The sequence below is a fragment of the Stegodyphus dumicola genome, chromosome 2 (genome assembly GCF_044657685.1).
Source record: "Stegodyphus dumicola isolate Sdum_Otavi_A_Nest chromosome 2, ASM4465768v1".
Taxonomy (NCBI): domain Eukaryota; kingdom Metazoa; phylum Arthropoda; class Arachnida; order Araneae; family Eresidae; genus Stegodyphus; species Stegodyphus dumicola.
This window is the reverse complement of record NC_140769.1, coordinates 232,248,878-232,255,209: the sequence shown is the minus strand read 5'-3', so window position 1 is coordinate 232,255,209 and position 6,332 is coordinate 232,248,878.

The following is a 6,332-nucleotide window of genomic DNA, read 5'->3' as shown; positions in this document are numbered from 1 at the left end:
TCTTAGCATGCCTTAGTAAAGCTAAAAGTAGTGGGTGATACTAGTGGTGTAGTGGTAGACATGGGTGATACTATTTCTTTTTTAACATATATATAACAAAAATTCTGATGTGGACACCACATGACTTCCTTGTTAAATTGTTAAATTGCACCTGTTAAATTGCACACCTTTTATTTTGTACTTCATTTAAATTTACTAAAAATTAACGAAGCATTCCACTAATCAACCGATCTCTGAAGGCAAATTTGGAAAAAATTCCAAATTTTAAAATTAAATATCCTGGTCAGGTTTCTTGTACGGGAGTCAAACTTCTAATGTTATTTTTCTCGTAACAAATATAAAAATCTTCCAAATACAAGTATAGGAACCGGAAGATCGCTATAAAAGTTAGATTTTGTTAATTGTGGAAAATTAATTTTTTTAATTTTAAAATTGCCCAAACATGTTTCTTTTTTTCGTCATTTAAAACACTTCTGTAAGTGGAAGTATATGACTACGACCAACAATTGCGAAAATAAAGGCCCATAAGTAAGTTTTCCGGCTTAAGGACTTTCAAGCCGGGAAATGGTGTGTGTGTGTGTGTGTGTGTATGTATGTATATATATATATACTAAAAAACTATCACAATATATATATATATATATATGTATGTGGGTGTGTGTATTGTGATAATTCTGAGTGACAGATTAGACGAATTAGAAAATTAGAAGATCGTAGCTTAGATCTAGAAGATAGCCGACGAACGGTGAGACGCTTTTGCAGAGACTCCAGTGCGTAGACATACAAAAAGAAATAAGGCAGACATCTTCGACAACAAGAACATATTAATTTATTTGTGAACATTCTTGTGGATCTCATCACTCTTGGGCGCGTGATGATTGTTTTACATGGAAATTTGCATCTTAACAATGAATGAAGTGGAATGCGTTTGCTGCCATTTAAGTAAAGAGAAAAAAAGAAAAAAGGATCTGCTCAGTTAATAACAATGGTATTTATAGTAAAAATTACATTTTTCCGACTGGATGACATTTTATCGTATTGCAAGCATCATTACATAAACGGATTAATTTTGGAAGATGTACTTTAGGAAAGTTATCACTATTTTTAGAATCGAGAGGGAAGAAGCACCCAAATCAAAAGGAGAAACTAAGGGGCTGTTGATAATTTAAAGGATAGTTTACACTTACATATCTTTTACCTTACGCACACACACACAAATATATATATATATATATAAACTCGAAACTAAGACGTCTTTTCTATTTGTATTTGTATTTTGTGTGCCGAATGTGTATTTGGTGTGTCTTTAGGTCCATTAAAAGTTTTTAAATCAAAACGCTCGGTAGATTTAACTTCTAGCGCACAGTTATTTATTGTTAAAATACGTTGTACAGCTAGTTATTTACTGTTAAATTCATTTCTAATTTTCGATTTCTTGAGATCCAGAAATAAGTTTGTTAATGGAGCTTTTATTGCTTTTAAAGGAAAACATTGTCTTGGAGCTTAAACTATTTCAAACTCAGAGTGAATTATGGGATGTATAAAGTTCTTGTTGTAAGATACCACTGTAATTAAAAATGCTTTTTATTTCGAGCCATAGAACTATGCAAAATTATTCTGAGCATTACAGAAGAAAATATATTTTTCCTAATATTGACAGAATTTCTGCAAACATCATACTTGATTTAATTACATTTCAGCTGAAGTACCAAAGGAAAGAGTTTACTTCGGTGCAGGTAATTAATTTTTAGTAATTACTTTGGGGCATATTTAATTAATGGAAAACAAATTTCAGTACATTAAAATTTAATATTCAGATGATATCGATGAATGTAAACACGTAAAATTCAAAAAAAATTCGGAAGTAATAATGAAAAATCATTATTACTTCCGAATAAAATTATAATTCTTAATATAAAGCATTATCTACTTTTTGTATGGAAATAAAGAAGAAGAGACACATAACGTTCATGAAATTGTAGAGTCATTAGGTTATTTTTAAAGCAGGAGGGAGCAACGCCTTCGCCGGGAATCGAATCACGAACCTCTGGAATACGCGTGCAGTGTGCTGTCCACTAATCTACGAAGGCATTCTAAGAAGGCGGGAGAAATACCTTATATACTCCTCCTTTTAAAGGGCGAATGGGTTTTTAGGGGACCCAATCACCAAATCCTGGGTGTGGAGAATTATCGTCCACCACCCTATTAGTTCGAGCGCCACTGTAGAGTCATTAGGTTATTTATAAAGCAGGAGTGATAAAAAATGAGCAAATCAAACCAATTAAGAGCCAGTATTGCAATTCAAAACGCCATCCTACCCTTTTTACTACAGCCTCGTGGTTCTTGCCCACTTGCGTAAAAAGTTGCGTTTTCTGACATTTACTGCATACTGCTTTGGGAATTCTCTCTTATTTCATCTGATCGTTTTCTTTTATGAAATTTATACCATTTCACTGTGCCAAGAAACCGCAATTTCGTTGCTTTAAATTTTGGGATATTGAATTTCCCATAACAATGTTTATTAGTCGTTATGTCAGAAAATTCTCTTGGTATTTAACATTTGCCAAGCAGTGACATTCCCATTCAGCAGCTGAGGTCTCCTGGGTATCCATTCAACGAGCATATTAATCAAACTCTGAATGATATGGAAGTGGAGTACTTTGCAGAAGGAAAGCATTTACAAATCAAAATGATAAATAGCATGAATTCTTTAAACGGATCTAATGGTGTATTAAATTTGCAATGTATATCTACACATATAGCAGAGACGAAAGCATTAAATAAGTATATTTTTATATTATTTGATAACACGTAATTTAAGCTTCACTAAAATCGTCATTGTGCAAAGTAAAACAAAATATATTTATTACATCACAAACAAATATATCATATTAAATAACGATGAAGTACTCCATGTAAGAAGAAATTGCATTCATAGGGGAATTTAAAGAAAACTGCTTAATATTCGTATTACACACGGTTAGAAATATGAAAGTGTTTGTGCCTCACCTGAGACATTGCACTGATAGTTTAAGATAATTAGCTACAAATACAGGTACAAAATAACATCAACACCACAGCAAATAAATATTCCGTGTAAATTAAATTAATAACTGCAATTGTTGTTTAGTGTCTTATTATAGCAGACATAATAGAAACTGTTCTTCGTTGTATCAAGAACTCAATCGCATTTGGCAAAAAGATGTGAAATCCGCTACTTTTAAAAACCTCAATCAAATTTTTAATTCAGTGTTAAATTCCGTCCACCAGAGGCCGAGCGATAAAAGTTGCTAAACTGGAAGTTTCGTCCGAGGTTTGAATTCCACAGACGGAATGGCTGCATGGGCGTTTTCGTGGTTTTCCCGATGTGTAACGTGTATACGAGCCAGTTTCCCTTAGAAAGTTCTCCCTCTCCTTAGGCAGATAGCCCTCGAGCGCTTTGCCTTAATCAAATAAACCGAACCAAAACCAGATTTAAATTCCATGATCTACCTACAGTTCTCTAAAATGAGATGTCCCAGCTTATGCACTCAACAAATAATTGTCAAGGAACTGAAGCGAGATGAACTCAGCTCTCATCAGTTTTAATAACAATAGACGTTAAGAAATAATAGCGTATTTTAGCTTTGAATCAGAGAATATTTCTTTTTTTAAATCACGAGATTTTGATTTTTATCCAATTATAAGCCGAAGGATAAGTATTAATGGCCCACATTATGATAAAATGTGAAACAACACCCGAGAGATCGCTGAGTTCTCTAGGCACGCATTAATAATTCCAGCTTGACGTTTTCTGAGTAATTTTCAGAATTACTCTTATGCTGGGATTATCATTAAGTCAAACTGATTTTATGGCAGAACACACAGATTCATAGATTATTTGAAGTGCTTTGGGGAATAATCTCTCTATTTGAACTGTTTGCGTATTGTTGATTCTTTTTCCTATTATTAAATGATGGATTGAATGAAATTCAGTTTTTGCTGTTGTCCTTACGGATCATTTAGAAGGCTCGATGAATAAGCTTCACCTTTTAACCTATCATAACTCTGCTAGTTAAATCTCCATGTTATTACACCAGATTTCTTTAGTTGTTAACGCTTTTCCTCACAAAAACAGCGTACAAGGTTTGGTGAGAAAGTCCTGACATCCGGTCAATAGCTGTAAAATGACTTTGTTATCATAGATACAAACACGTACAATCCTTCAATAAAACAACTTCACTTCTGCCAAACTAATAGTAGGCGTTATACACCGACACGTTCATTTCTGTTGATGCTTATCAGCGACCACTTTTAAAACACACATAAGCTTCTTTCTGCTGCTGGAATGCGGATCCTTTGCAGCAGTTCTTTCATTTTGATGAAGAGATCATTGTTCCACGGATCATTGTTCTACGGATCATTGTTCTATGGATCATTGTTCTACGATCATTGTTCCACGATTGTTCCACGGATCATTGTTCCACGATTGTTTCACGGATCATTGTTCCACGATTGTTCCACGGATCATTGTTCCACGGATTGTCCCATGCCATGCTCACTCGTGGATCATGCTCACTCGTGGATTGTTCCACGAGTGAGCATGGCATGTATTAAAATACGTCGCATTGTTACTATCGCGGCAGATTTATGACATTGGTTGCAGCAGAGGATACGATTTGCAATAGAGGATAATGGGATTTGTCTCTGAGAATTGAGTTGCTTTCAGCACTCAGAAGAGGAAATTTGTTGGTGACAGCTTCCATCGTTCTCAAAGACAATGTCCGTGTAATGCAGGCGGTGTAATCGATCAATAGTCACACTGGTAATGGAAGGAATTGGAACTGCTTTCATTTGAGTTTTAATGCTAAGGATGTTTCAAGTTGCAGGATTTTTAACACTCAGGAAAAAACTAAGTTTGGTGGTAACGGCTTCCATCGTGCTTCAAGACTATGTCCGTGTTATAATGCAAGCGCTGTAATGGGTGAACGATGATATTGGTGATGGAAGGAATTGGAATTGCTTTCTTTTGAGTTTGAAATCTGAAAACGTTTCAAGTTGCAGGTTTTTACGTTTATTAATCCGGTATGTTTTTATTTTGTCTCTACTTTCACTTCCAATTTGGATGTTTTCCGCTAAAATACAATCAAAGTATTTAAGTATTCGAGTGAAGGTATTATTTATTTCTGCTTTGATAGCCAAAATTGCTCACGAAAGGTTAATAGCCAGGTTACAGGCGTACTGTACTTTGTAATTTACTATTTGAATTTTACTTTTTCTTTTGTTTTGCTGCGGAGATTGATTTCCTGTTATTACACAAGTTGTGTCATGAATGATAGAGGGCGAACAAATTAAAAAGTTTGTTTTCAATCTTCTTTTGTGTTATTTAGAAATTAAAAATGAGTATAAATTGTTTGGCTGCCTTATGAATTCAATTAGAATAAGATAGTTCCTTACTAGATCACGAATCCCATCATCCATCCTCCATGAAAATTAATGTACTCAAGTAAATGTATTTCCTGAGATAGTACAATCGAAGATGCTGAAAATATCCGCCAAATTTAGTTGTAATCGCATTTATTGGTAGTGATATTCCTATAACTCCACCATCATCGTCACAGAAGATTCGGTATTTATCACGTTAATGACATCGTATGGAAGATGACGGGATAAGTCACAGAAAATTTCATCCCTTTCTTCTGAGCACTGGACGCAGATGAAGTCCTAAATGTTGCAAAGTCGTTTTAGAATTACCAATGGGTTGCCATTATTTTGAATCCAGCTCTTGTAGCATGAGTGGAAAATACATTGTTTTTTAACTTTTCCAATGCCGTTCATTCGCTTTGCGGTCTTTTATCACAGACAAAAAATTAAATGAGAAACTTTAGGAATGAAATTCGTTGCTCGTGAAACACTATTGCTTGTACAAATTTTAAAAAAAGCTAAACTCATCATATGGAATAAAAATTCCCGTTCAGTGAAACATTATTGTTTAAAAGCTATCAATTTCACAACAGAACTCATAAAAAACTGCAACTGGAAAATTTCAATGCTTCAGAAGTACATTGTAAAAGATATTTATTAATGTAAAGGGTATGCAGTATTATTATTACCTTTTATACATTTTAACACAACTGAATTCTGTTTTGTTTAAAAAAACTCGACAAACGTTTTGTTGGAATAAATTTACAATTATAATCCGCACAAAGGATTCAATTCAATGGCTAATATTATAATCCAGTTATTTAACATAGATATATATCTGGAAATTCCTATTTTCGATTATTAAATTTTTATGTAAATCTACTAATGGTTTTTCTTTGTAGTTTAATAGAGTGTTTTACCTTTTATTT